At 44.1% G+C, this 14,244-nt stretch overlaps 1 pseudogene; it reads right to left on the reverse strand.

The window, feature by feature from the left end:
* LOC104998100 overlaps positions 1–9,178 on the reverse strand; it is a 53,782-nt pseudogene extending 44,604 nt beyond the window's left edge.
* Between the last annotated feature and the right edge of the window lie 5,066 nt (positions 9,179–14,244).

Consider the following 14,244-nt stretch of genomic DNA (forward strand, 5'->3'; position numbering starts at 1 on the left):
AAGTTATGACCAACCTAGATAGCATATTCAAAAGCAGAGACATTACTTTGCCAACAAAGGTTCGTCTAGTCAAGGCTATGGTTTTTCCAGTGGTCACGTATGGATGTGAGAGTTGGACTGTGAAGAAGGCTGAGCGCCGAAGAATTGATGCTTTTGAACTGTGGTGTTGGAGAAGACTCTTGAGAGTCCCTTGGACTGCAAGGAGATCCAACCAGTCCATTCTGAAGGAGATCAGCCCTGGGATTTCTTTGGAAGGAATGATGCTAAGGCTAAAACTCCAGTACTTTGGCCACCTCATGTGAAGAGTTGACTCATTGGAAAAGACTCTGATGCTGGGAGGGATTGGGGGCAGGAGGAGAAGGGGACGACAGAGGATGAGATGGCTGGATGGCATCACCGACTCGATGGACGTGAGTCTGAGTGAACTCTGGGAGTTGGTGATGGACAGGGAGGCCTGGCATGCTGTGATTTATGGGGTTGCAAAGAGTCAGACACAACTGAGTGACTGAACTGAACTGAACTGATTCTATTTTTGCTAGCAAACTCATGAATTCTTTCCTGAGTCATCATACAGTCTAGATAAGCCCAAAACACTGCTAGGATTCTGTTTTCTAAACACTTAGCCTCGTGATAAAAACTGTGATGTGACTACCTTTTAATCAATAGGAGGCAATAACTCTACCAAATTTGTCACCGCATAAACTGAATTTCCATCTTTCCAGATTCTGGTATTAGCTTCTTTTCAGCCTGTTGCTGAATTCCGAAATGAGTGATAACACACTTAAGCTAGTGTAGCAGTCAAAGAATGCAATTTAGCTATGTCAGTACCCCACTTCCAGTACCAATTTCTGTATCAGAGCAATACATACCAGTTGCTATAATGACAATCTCCGTGGTCTCACACCACTAGGTTTATTTCTCCCTCGTGTCACTGTCCAGTGAAAGTCTGGCAGCTCTCTTTGGAGGCTCTCTTCCAAGTGGATATTCAGGAACCCAAACTCCTTCCCTTTCATGATGTTGCAATCACAAACCAGTGGCATCTAAACTCACTGTGGACGGGAAAGCAAAAGCCAGAACATGCTTCTAAGGGGCAGAACTAGAGGTGGCTTATATCCCTCAGTCCTAACTGTTTTGGCCAGAGCCCCGTCACATGACCCCAACCCAACAAGGAGGAAATGAAGTGATCCTGTGTGCTCAGGAACAGGAAATGGGGTGGGACTGAGGAGCTCATGGCTCTCAATCCTGTATTAGAAAGTATCATTCACCTCACTCTTCACTACTGACTGGCCAAACTGAGAAGCGATGACTTATGTTTTCTTAATCACCAATTAGATTGTTGGATAATAATGACATTTAATTTTTATATTAAAAATGCAGATTAAAGATTTTAAAATAATTTATGAGAAATTTAGGGCAAGTACAATATTTCACCACTTAAACAAGATAAAATGGAAATACTGAGAGATTCGAAGGGAGCTGCTAAGAATCATCGCACAAGCCACCAGATCTCTGGCTTTGTAAAATAACTGTCTCTGACCAAATCTTTACAACGCAGGCAAAACAGTGTGCGAACTGGCCGTAGATGTTAAGCACGACCATGCAGGTCCCCACAGTGCCGACGGCTCAGTCTAAGTAGCTGACTATCTGTGTACTCTAGGCAGACTCGACAGTCACCCAACTCCCTCTCCTCTGAAAGGCACAACTCAGCCCAGGGAGAGAGAGGACCTGACCCACCGCAAGTAGGAATCAGCACAGGAGTTCAGTGGAAAGAACACAGGTGCTGAGTGAACCTAGGGTCTTCCATCGGTTGTGTGTCCCAAGCAAGTAACGAGCTTCTCTGAAACTCGGTTCCCTCATCTCTTTTCTATGAAATGAAAGGTGATGTATGCACCCCATGTAATATTGTAAGTATTCCATATGTGTGTGTGTGTGTGTGTGTAAGTGTGGCTGATATTCAGACAATATGAATTGGTCAGAGTACTCTCAGTGATCAGTGTCCATGCTGTACTGAGTATTAACTATTTTGTCATCATCCCTAAAAGTACTCAATAAGTATATACCGACCTACATATTTATTTAGGCCTATAATGTTTTATATAATTTTCTAGGCATTATAGAAAATGCAAAGAAAATTTAAGACCTAGATCCTGCCATTAATGTAGTGTTGAGGCCAACTATGTGAATTGAACTAGAGATATGACAGAGATTGAGAAAGAGAATTCACGTCAACATTGGCTGGAGGAGCCAAAGACGTCTCTATGAAGAAGGTAACCTCATGAGTTTGGAGGACACCAAGCTGCAGATGGTCAGAGCAGGGGAAACATTTCATCACAAAACTTGGTAAAGTAGAAAATGCTGAGGAGATCAGCCAGACTGGAAAGACAAGCAATTGAAGATAAATGAACTTTATCACCAGTGCTACAAATTCATTCTACATAAAATGATACTTCATTTTATGAATTAAAAACAGCAATATTCCAGTTACTGAAGATCTGTTGTATTTCCAGAGGGTACCAATATGGATGTAGCTCTAACATATTCTGGGGTTCCCAGGTGGTGCTAGTCGTGAAGCACTCACCTGCCAATGCAGGAGACGCAGGCAATGTAATATAATGTAAGAGACGCTGGTTCGATCCCTGGGTTGAGAAGATCCCCTGGTGGAAGGCATGGCAACCCCCTCCAGTATTTTTGTCTGGAGAATCCCATGGACAGAGGAGCCTAGTGGGCTATAGTCCATAGAGTTGCAAATAGATGGACACTACTGAAGTGACTTAGCATGCATGCATAACAGATTTCACTAACCACAAAACTTTTGCAGAGAGGCAAAATCATGCATCATCATGATTCTGATGATGTAAGATGTGTTTGGTGCTTTTCTAGGGCAATTAATCCCTGACTTTCTATTCCCCTTCTCCTGCAATGTCCTTTTTTTCTACTCATCTGTACTTGGTACTATAACAGAGACATGCCAAGTGCCCGGAATGGTGGCTTGGCACATAGGCACCCAATGAATATTTGTGAATTGGATTTAATAAAGTACTGATTAAGTTCTACTTGGCAAGATTGCAGCTTCTTGTTTTCTTCAAGCAAAGTGAGTAAAAAGTCACCTCCTAAAAACAAAGACAAAGAAGACTGCTAATCAACTCTAACAATGAGTTTATATGAATCCTTAAGGAAAGGAAATTAGTAGATGCTTCTAAAGGTGAGACATAGTGAGCAGAAAAGGCAGACAGCACAGCAAAGTCCCACCTTTGGAAGTTTCAGCATAGGCACTGTCTAAGTGCTACTTCCCAGTCTCAGCACAAACTGGTAATACACTGGTAAGAGCTTTGACAGCCCCTTCAGCCAAGGACCTTCCTTCCCCAATGCTATCCATAAACTCCACTTACATAGTCGATAACCAAGGTGGCATAATCTCCAAACTATACCTAACATATCGGTTTTTAAAGTGAAATAATCTCCCTTTTCCTTTAAACTGTGAGTCCTTATGGTTTCTATCCATCAGATCAATGTTTGCCAATCTTCAAGTGATGAGTAAATATCTGCTGGAAAAAAGGAAGTCATTGCTCAGCTTTTACCAGCAAGTTACTCTTTTTGAGAGCTTGCTGCTGCTGCTGCTGCTAAGTCACTTCAGTCGTGTCCGACTCTGTGTGACCCCATAGACGGCAGCCCACCAGGCTCCCCCATCCCTGGGATTCTCCAGGCAAGAACACTGGAGTGGGGTACCATCGCCTTCTCTGTTTGAGAGCTTAATCAAATGCTAATCTTGAAAACTAAGCTTCAAGAAAAAGGGATTTCTAAACTTCAAAACCTCTCTTTATGTAAGCACACCAATACATGGAATGACTGTGCAGAAGTTCATACGTTTAGAGAATTTAGACTATGACATACAGGGCATTTTCACCTGTCTGGGGTGAAAGTTGAAAGTTGTGCGGAAACTGGGACGAGGAAGAAATGGAAAAAATGAGGGAAAAAGGAATAGCCAGTTAAGTGTGTGCCTGCCCACCCATGCCGCCCACACTAAGAGCCCCCCAGAGCAGTGGGACTCGCTCTCTGCTTTCCTGTGAACGTACCAGGAGGGTGTCAATCCCAACGCCCCTCCTTCTAGAAGCTTGCATGTATATTGAAACTTCAGCAATATGGTACCATTGCCAGGCAGGTCACCTCGGCTGGGGGTGCTGTTTAGGTGCCTTTAAAGTAGAGCTTTTGACCTCTCAAGGCCTTCTCTTGGTACACATGGAATCTGGAAGTTTCCCTGTACTCCAGTGGGAGGATACCATGGTATTGAGAGGCCAGAAGTTGTGCAGGGGCCTGGAGTTAGAGTAAGACAGCCACAGAGTACAAGATTTTTCATCTATTAGTAAATTACTAAAAAGTTTTTCACATCATAGGTCCAAAGAGGGAGTGGGATTTAGTCACTACATCTTCATCCAAGAAATGCTATTTCCTTACCATCCATGGAGAGATTATAGAGAACACAAAGTTGCTCACATTAGCTGTGCAGTGAATCTTTATTTGGCATTTAGAAAGATAACAGGACAGAAATTTATAAGAAAGACATCATTGGCTATGTGTTGTCAGGCACTTTAACACACTCACTATTTTTCATACTCCTCAAATCATCATTGTTCCTATGTTCCTGATGAGGAAACTGAGACTGATGAATAAATCAAAATCTATTTGTCCAAGGTCACCAAGCCTAGAAGGTGCAGAGCTAGAATGGGCACACGGGCGCATGACTGTGGCAGGACACTTGCTACTTGCCCACATGGTCCAGGGACTGCCCTTCTGCCCAGCAAGTCACACAGACACCTGCCTAAGGGCTGCACACCCAGTGGACGGAGCTGATGCCCCCTGTTCTCTGGAAATGGACTCTGGAACTTCAAACCACCAACCTTGGACTTTATCGGACCTTACTGAAGACCAGCAGCCCAGGCTACCTTCCCTCCTAAGATGGGGGACTTGCTTTTCCCACCCAAGTTCCCAGTTTTGGTGCTAGATGGAAGGATGTATTTTTTCTCTCTGACCACTATGGTTGCAGTCCCTCCAATTAGCACATTCATTCTTTAAAGAAACACCCAAGTTGTTTCTTTGGTTTCTCAGCTTCTCAGGCTCCTGGTCTGAAGGGTCATTGTTTTGAGAAGTCAGGAGTGTGGACCTAGTGGCTGGGCCCCTCAGCCTGGCCCAGGTGCCTTCAGACAGCCACGTGTTCCCCTAGACACTGAAAGAAGCGTGCAGGACCAGAAGGTGAGGCGTCTTGATCCCTGGAACACAGCAGCCTGCAGGGCCACCCGGGGAGAGAGGTTGCAGGTCTCCAAAACACACTGTAGAAATGCTGTCTCATATGAGGGCATCACATCCTGGGCAGGATGGATGAAGCATGTGGTAGGACAATTATGGTGGGCTTTCTGAAGTTGGGGAAGAGACTAAAAATGGCCCATTCCTTCAGACATAAGGAAAAACAGGCCTTGAGCCAGTGGAAACCAAGAAGTAAGCCAGAAAGAAATGGAAGCTTCTCAGCTTTTCTTTGCTAGTTCCTTTCTACAGAAAAAGCCAATTTTACTAGCATTTTGTCAGCCAGAGCCCTCTGTACACAAGTACTTCCAAATTCTCAGACCAGTAAAAATGGAGGCTCATAAAGATGCTTTGAGGACTATAAACCTTAAATGCTTTTGCGAATCATTCATACAAATTAAACAGTGGCTGCTTTTTAACCATCGAGTAATGATTCCTATTTTATGAAAACTGCTAATTCATACTTAGAATGTCTAGAACATTTTGTTAACCAGAATATTTGACTTATGGGAGAATTTGGTACTAAATTGGCTAAAAATTGAGTAGCTAGCATCATGAAAATCTACGTACTTCAGAATTAGGGCGAGAAGGTAGCCTCCCAAATCTGATAATGTATTAACTGTGTGACCTTCAGATCCTTTCAGTTCCCTGTGCCTTATTTTTCTCATTTGTAAGTGAGGATAATGATATCTACCCTTCCAGGTTATTAAGCGTAAATGCAAGAGGCATTTGCGCATGCCTGGCACATACTTTCACGTAGGAGACACTCAATAAATACCCTGCAGTTATGATGACGATGATTAGCGTCCTTTTAAAAGCTGCTGCCACCCGTTGTGCGAGCTTATTTCTATCCCTTTCCTCCTCATTTGACCAGCGTCTGCCCACCCTTGCATTCTAGCCTTACACACCTCCCCTGGAACACTGAAAGTTTTCCCAAATGCGACGATAAGCCCTTCCTTTTTCCCATACAGAGAATAAAGAGCGATCTGGGACTGTCTGAGCCCTCCGGGGCTGGCTCCCCCTTCCACGGAGACACCACCCCTGCCTTCGTCTTGGTTCGTCCCATCATTTCCTCTTTCTCTGGGCCAGACCTGGATAAACTTGTGGTTTCCTTCCTTCATGCTCTCTGGAGAGCTGAGTACTGCACACTTGAAAGCCTAAAAACTTGTCATTTCCACCTTGAACCAGTGGCTGACCTCGCCAGACAGCCTGGGAAATGAATTAGTGTCCTTAAGCAGAGGCAGAATATGAGCAGTGACCCAGCTCTCGTAGGCAACTCCGGAAACTGTCAGGCGGTAGTTAAAGTTCCCTTTTTCCCAACCCCTTTAATTATGTTGAAAACTATGTCATATTGTTTTTGAAAAAGTTAATGAAATAGTAGGTAAAGGTGAACGAAGGAACATAATTTACTTGGATTTCCTTGCAAGCTTTTGATAAGGTCCCCCATAAAAGACCATTAAGGAAAATAGATGGCCAGAGGGCTCTGGGCAAAAGTCTTTTTGGTGTATTAAAAACTGGTTAAGCAATTTTAGAAGGAAGAATCACTGACGCTGGTTACTTCTTGGAGTAGAGAGAGGTTAATCACAAGCTGTCCCCAGTGTTAATATTTGGACTTGAAGTGTTTGAATGATTTATAAAAGAAAAGAAAGCAAAGTTGGTCAAAGTCACAAAACAATATCATAGTACAAGCTGTCCAGGGTGTCTGGTAGGAATGAAGTTTCCTTGCCCATCAACCAGGAACACGGTCCTTGGAGGTAAGAGCTGGGGGCCTACCCTGAAGATGAGACCTCTGAAGATGAGAAGGAAGCTCTGAAAACCTTTCAGGAAAGATAGAAACATCTGTAGCCCAAGTGCAGCCAGGCCTGAGGCTGGAGGGCAGGACACAGTGACCTTACAAGTGTCCTTCCCACCCTCCCCGCAGATGGTGGCTTAAAGCCATGAAAAATCAGAAATGAGTGGCATGGGTGGAAAGCAGTTAAGCAATATGAAGACACCATTTTGCATACTTTTCATTCCAAAATTGTAAAAGACTAATTCTATTGGTAAAGGAAAGCCAAAGGAATGTCACGGGGACTAAAACATTAAACACATTTTCTGAGTAATCTTTGTATTTGATTTGATGCAGCAGAAGATAAACAAGAGATACTGAGGACCTGTTTACTGCCTACTGAAGGGGCCACAGAAGTGTTTCACTTTTTACAAAAGAAGACAGACCTTCCTTGAAAGTGCTTATAGTCTAACAATATAATTATTCTCATATCACAGTCGCATCCCCCCAAAAATATTTTCACTGCAAAAGGAAACAGAGGGAATTAAACAAATATCTGGATGCAGATGAGGCAAATCCCAGGTCCTCTCCTAGCCATGTCCCTCATTAATCTTCATGACACTTCTTATCGAGTCCCACTTGTGTTCCTTTAAGATCAAAAAGTCCAAAACCCAAAAGTCATGCTGCAATCAGGGGCAGAGTGAATTCTAATCTGTATTTGCCCAAACTTCTTTTCTTTTGCCCAGTCAAGTAGTAACTGTAGTTCCTGCATAGGGTGCTATTTACACAGTAGGAATGCATTTATTTTGAGATAAGAACACAGAGACAGAATGCGTTCAGTAACACACTGGACATTAAAATGCTCTCGAAGAATCCACCAGTGGACCCACACAAATATAGTCAAGTTACCTTTGAAAAGATGCAAAGGCAGTTCAATAGGGAAGGGATAGTCTTTTCAGGAAATGGTACCAGAACAATTGGATGTCAATATGCGAAAAAAACAATGGAGAAGGAAATGGCAACCCACTCCAGTATTCTTGCCTGGAGAATTCCATGGACGCAGGAGCCTGGTGAGTTACAGTCCATGGAGTCGCAAAGAGTCGGGCACGATTTAGTGACTAACCGACGACGATGGAAAACAAAACAAAAAACACCCTCTATACATACTATAAACAAAAATTAATTCAAAACGGTTCATAGACTGTAAATGTAATTGCAAATTTATGAAATTTCTAAAAGAAAATACAGCAGAAAATCTCTACAACGTTGGGCTAGTTGCAAAAAGCTCTTTGATACGATAGCAGTACTATCCATCAAAGAAAGAAAAATGGATAAACCGGATTTGATGAAAATTCAAAGCCTTAGAATCTGAATTCATAAACAGAAACTGAAACAAAAATCAAAGCTCCCATTTTTCCAACCAGACTTGGAAATCTATATCTTTCCTCAGGAACATGCAAAGCCGAGTAAGCAATCGAACTGAAAAATGGCAGCTCCTCAGCAAATTTTTCCCCAAAATGGGTCAGGCAGAAACCGGTGACCCTTTCCTCTGTTGTCCGAGTCGTTTGTGGGCATGTTTAGTACTTCACACACTCTGTCTTCATCAGTTGTCATAGACTCATCTCATGTACAAACGTCAGAGGCAGGGCCAAGAATACGGTATCTGTGACCTGCCAGAGTCTAGTAGACGGACTGATAGAGAAGGTGTAGTCAATACGTGTTTGAAGATTAAAGTAAAGAGGAGGAAAGCAAGGATGTAGGAGAAAGACACCCTGTGAAGAGAGACGGGTTGGAGGAGAGGGAGGAATGGAAGAGAAAAGAGGAGCGAAGAGGAGAGGAGAAGGGAACACAAGGAAGAAAGAGAGAGGAGGAAGGAAAAGGAAGAAAAGACGGGAAAAAGAACAATGTGCCTCCGGTGAAGACCACGGGGACAGGTGTGATCTGGGGAGCGCCGGGGTGGTGTCTGGTATGGGACAGGGGTGGCCACGGGCCACCAGGCTGATATCTGAGCCCTGGTACCCAACCAGCCAGCGGTGCTGTGGCCAGGCCATGCGCGCTGAAGTCACTGCCACTCTTTGTCCCTCGCGCTATGGCCCCGTGGATGTCAGCGGCCATCGTGCCGGGGCCAAGTCAGCAGCTGAGGTGGGAAGCGGGAGGCTGAGGCTGCTGGCTCGTGCCTTTGGGTCCGCTCCCCGGCTCCCCGGCTGTGGGCCCGGGTGCCAGAGCCAGGGAAGCTGGGTCAGGGTGGTGAGGAGCCACTGGCATGGCAGGGCTCTCGCATTCTCTCCTTCCTAATGGCCCGGCCTTGCTGGGGAAACGGGAGGGGCTGGGCAGCCAGCAGCCGGGAGTGAGAACTTGCCCTTGCCAGAGCCAGCTGCTGGCTGCCATCTGGGTAGGGGCAGTGCCAGTTTCCCAAATCTGCCTTCCCTTTGGAAAAGAGGGGGAAAACTCTGTGCTGGGGAGATAGCTTCTCCTTCCATCCTGAGGCTCTCAGTTAAAAACCCAACAAAACCAGCCTTTGAAAAAAGAAGAAATGCCACAGGCTGGGCTGTTTCCAGAGGAATTTGCTTCTCCTGGAGGCTTTACATCCAATTAAAAAAAAAAAAATCTCTACTTGTCCTTGCTTTCTCTTGCTTCTTTCATTTTACTTAATGATGACCTTGACTTTTAAAAACTGAATCTGTTTGCACTCATAAAATGCCTATCTGCATGTCCTTTATCTTTGTCACGTAGTGATGGAATCATCCACTATACACTGGAATTCCCTGAGGGATGTGATCTAGTCTTTTTAATTTACCTTCCACCAGGAATAAGCCAACAGCTCCCTACACTGTGTCCGAAACTCGGATACTTTCTGGAGGGTTTATCCATTCATTGAATGCATTTTGAGCACCATTTAAACATCAGCACAGAACTGTCACGATGAAGGGTTGAAGAAGATCTGGCTCCTGTTCTCAGAGCTGAGCCAGCTGAATGGACACATCCCATCAGGCTCTTGGGGACATCAGGGCAACGGGGACCTGCTCCACTGTGTCAGCCCCTGTGAGGCACCTCCCTGAGCCCCTGTGCTATTTCCTGTGCTACCAGTTCCCAAGAGGCAGATGGGAAAAGAGTTGACCAGGCAGAGCACAGAACCAAGAAGAGCCTCTGCAAAACCAGAAAGCAAATGAGCTTTATCCAGGAGTGAGAGTCAGTACGTCTAACAAGCAGCCCTCTGTGGGCACTGACCGATCAGAGCAGATTCTGACTGGGAAAAATCTGTCACCTTGATACATATCAGCTGAATATGAATCCTGGCTTCATTTTTTCTCATTGCCTTAGCGGTCAAATCCTTCTTCCGCATGTTTATACCTAATCTCTTAGTGAAGAATGGAACCAACCCAACATCCCACCATAGCAACTGGATGGATGCAGGGAGAGAAGCACTTCGTGAGGATCTCAGGTTCGCAGAGATCTTCATGGGGAGGCCTCAGTTTGACCTCCTTGACTTTGCTGGCATCCTGGTTCCAAAGCAGCTCTCCACATGCCCCATCACGGAATAGTTGAAAGAGGAAGGTTGAAATCCAGGGAAGGTCCTAGAGTGAGGTTCACTCTCTGAAATATAAGGTTCATCCCAGCTGATGGTTAGCCTGTCTGAGGGCAATCAGACCCCAAGGAAAACTGGTTCATATTGTCCAAACTCATAGGAACAACGGTATCTTACATTTCAAGCATCTCCTAAGTTAAGCACAGCACAAGTTGATTTAACAATAATGAAAAATACATGCAAATGCAGCTCACTTGAGCTTGAGCCTCCAGTGAGCCCTCATTATTGGATAAATTTGAAAGTGACCCTCCCCATAGTCCCTGAGATAGGCAGAGCAGGCATTATCAGTTCCCACTTGGTAGCCCAGCAGAAGAAAACAGTTTGTCTCAGCTGCTGTAGTCAGTGGCAGAGTTAGATCAGAATTTAGGTCTCCTGACTCCTAATCCAGTGCCCTTTCCATAAGCCAAATTACCAGCTGATAATATAAACTCTAGCATTCTAGATGATACCTACTTGAGAAAAGAAACTAAGACCAGAAATTCCCTTGATGGAAACATAGATGAAATCACAGAAGATCAAGTGGTGAAGAACACGGGCTCTGACTTCTGGTGCTGCCTTTGCTAACCATGTGATGTAGAGCAAGTTAACCAGTTTCCCCAAGCCTCTGCTTTTTCATCCATAGGAAAAAAACAGCACCTTTCTCACAAGCTTGCTGTAAGAACTGAAGTAGGTAATATAAGACCTTGATCACAGGGTTCAGCCTAAGGTAAATGCCCCATATGTAATACAGGAAGTCCTCTACACACGAATGAGTTCTGTTCCGAGGGTGCAGGGTTAAGAGTTTCTACTTAAACCTGTTAAGTAGGTGGCTATTATTGTCCCCATTTTACAGATAGGAAAATTGAGGCACAAAGAGGTCAAGTCGTACATTTAGGAAATGGCAGAGCCAAGATTCCAACCAGATGGCCCAGCCCCAGAGCCTAGAAGTTACCTACTAGACAGGGTGGCCCTCTAATTTTAACAAAAGATGTGTCTCAAAGAACTGTGTGGACTTGTTTGAAAGGGTTTCTAGGCAGTTACCTTCCTGAGCCTCTTAAATCTCATGATGAAATCTTTTCCCTGCTTGCCTACCAAAATCTTCAGCAACCCTGGAGTGTCTTCCTAGAGGTTTCTTAAGCCTTAAGTCTTGAAGAGCCAGAGACACTGAAAGTAACTGACTTTTCTTAGGGTCCTCAGCCATAGATTCTTCACCAAAATCAATTTTCTAAGTGTTTATGAAGACAGCTTTCTGGCACACATTGGGCTGAGATATTACTCAGAAGGTATTTAGGCTTACAGTTAAGGAAGACAAGACAGCTGCTGATACACATGGATTTCCAGTGGACAGGGGATTCAGAGAGAACCCACATTGATCATAGTTATGGAGGAAACTTTGTTCCAGAAGGAATTAGGTCTCATGCTACAAAAGCAAACCTTGAGGGAATATGAGGGGAGACTTAAACAACCATGAAAAGGGCAGGCAGAGTGAAAACAGGTTTGTTCACAAATCCCAAAACCCTGAACCCAGGGGACAGCTTCTGATTTGAAGGAGGAAGTTTCAGGACAAATATAAGGTAATCCTACTTTGAGACACAAGCAGTCTCAAGAGATGACATGGGGGTGAAACCATATATAGTTTCATAATTGTAGGGATGCTCGAGTTGATAGCATATGCTAAAGGGAAGTTTGGGGTGCTTAAGTTGCATTATAACAAAGACTACAATGATACCTTGCTTTTGAATAGAACTCGATGTTTCATATACACCCAGGCCTGCCTGGGGTCTCATCAGGGACCTGGGAAATTGTCATGCCTGCTATTATCAGGCCCACTTTATGTAACAGGAAATGAAAACCCTGAGACATTATTTGTCTAATATTTTAGCGTGGGGATCCTGTCTAACTCTAAACGGAAGTTGAACTTGGCTTCTCGGGCAAGTGAAGACATCTGGGAACAGCACATTCAGACTTTGCCATTTTTCTTTGAACCATCAGGATCCAAGATGACCTTGAATAGATATTTTTCTGGACCAGACCAAGCCTAGCCATTCAGAGGACAAAATGTCCTGCTCGCAAGCCCTTCAGTCTCCCCCATTAAGGCTAGCCTCTCATGCATAACAGGCTCACGTGAAGATCTCACGGGGAAATAGGCTGTTGATTTTTTTAAAAAATAACACAACCTATGAATTTTATCTCTTTATCTCCTCAGTCCAGAGGGAAAAAAAGGGACACAATCTGTCCTACCAGTGGGACATCCATCTGATTAGACGTCATAAAACAGAGTAGTCCTTTAGTCAATAATGGCTGGAATACCTCCGACCCACAGTTACTGGAAAGAAAAAAAACCTAACTACAGATAAACTCCCTAGGGTTTCAGATCCATTTTGCAATAAGCCATGTTATGAAGGAAACCTGGCCCCAAAAGATAGTTTGAATGCAAAATAAAGATAGTTCACATGCTTTGAAGCAGATACAGGGCTCCTGTGGAAGCAACAGAATCATATTTTCGGAGGATCATTATATTTCCTGCTTCAGACTTTATTTGGGTCCCACCGTTCTTTTATACAACTCCTATTTTTAGTCATCAGAGGCGCCGTGTCCCGCCAGGCAGGGGCCTCAGCAGGGCAAGGCTGGTAGGAATGGTGTGGGTTGGATGCCTGGGGAGTCCAGAAAGCTGGGCAGACAGGGGGCAGGTGAGCTTCAAGGAGCAGGTGTGGCCCACGGGGCAAGACAAGGGTCTGGGGACACTCAGGGAAAAGATTTAGGGGATGCACCACGGGTTTAGGGACCGGGACTCCAGGGTTCAGGAGACCAGTGAATTATCAAGAAGGGGCTGGAATATTGACAAAGCAGAGGTGGGCAAGAACTCTTTGAGATACCCCATCCAAAAGAATAGGAAGGGCTTAAATGCATGGGCTTAAGAACCTTGAAGATGTTATGCTAAGTGACAACAACCAGTCACAGGAGGACAAATACCACGAAATTTATCTAAGGTTTCTAAAATAGTCAAATTCATAGAATCAAAGAGTGGAACAGCAGCTACTAGGGGGAGAAGGAAGTGAAGAGTTACCAAATGGTGGGTATAAAGTTTGGGTTGAGATGATACATAAGCTCTGGAGATCTGCTGGACAACATTGTAACTTATATATATATATATGTATCTTAACAAAGTGTGTGCATGCCCAGTCCCTTTAGTCTTGTCTGACTTTTTGTAACTCTATGGACTGTAGCCTGCCTGGCTCCTCTGTCCATGGGATTCTCCAGATAAGAATACTGAAGTGGGTTGCCATGCCCTTCTCCAACCCAGGGATGGAATCCGTATCTCTTACACTTCCTGCATTGGCAGACAGGCTCTTTACCTTTAGCACCACCTGGGAGGTCCATTTCAACAAAGTACCTATACTTAACAGAGTTAATTCTATACTATAAACTTAAAAATTTGTTAAGAGAATAAATCTTACATCAAGTATTCTTACCAAAATCAAACACAATTTTTTTTCTTTCTTTTTTTTTTAATTTTATTTTATTTTTAAACTTTACATAATTGTATTAGTTTTGCCAAATATCAAAATGAATCCGCCACAGGCATACATGTGTTCCCCATCCTGAACCTGTTTTA

The sequence above is a fragment of the Bison bison genome, unplaced genomic scaffold, assembly GCF_000754665.1.
Source record: "Bison bison bison isolate TAMUID 2011002044 unplaced genomic scaffold, Bison_UMD1.0 scf7180017864322, whole genome shotgun sequence".
NCBI classification, from domain to species: Eukaryota; Metazoa; Chordata; class Mammalia; order Artiodactyla; family Bovidae; genus Bison; species Bison bison.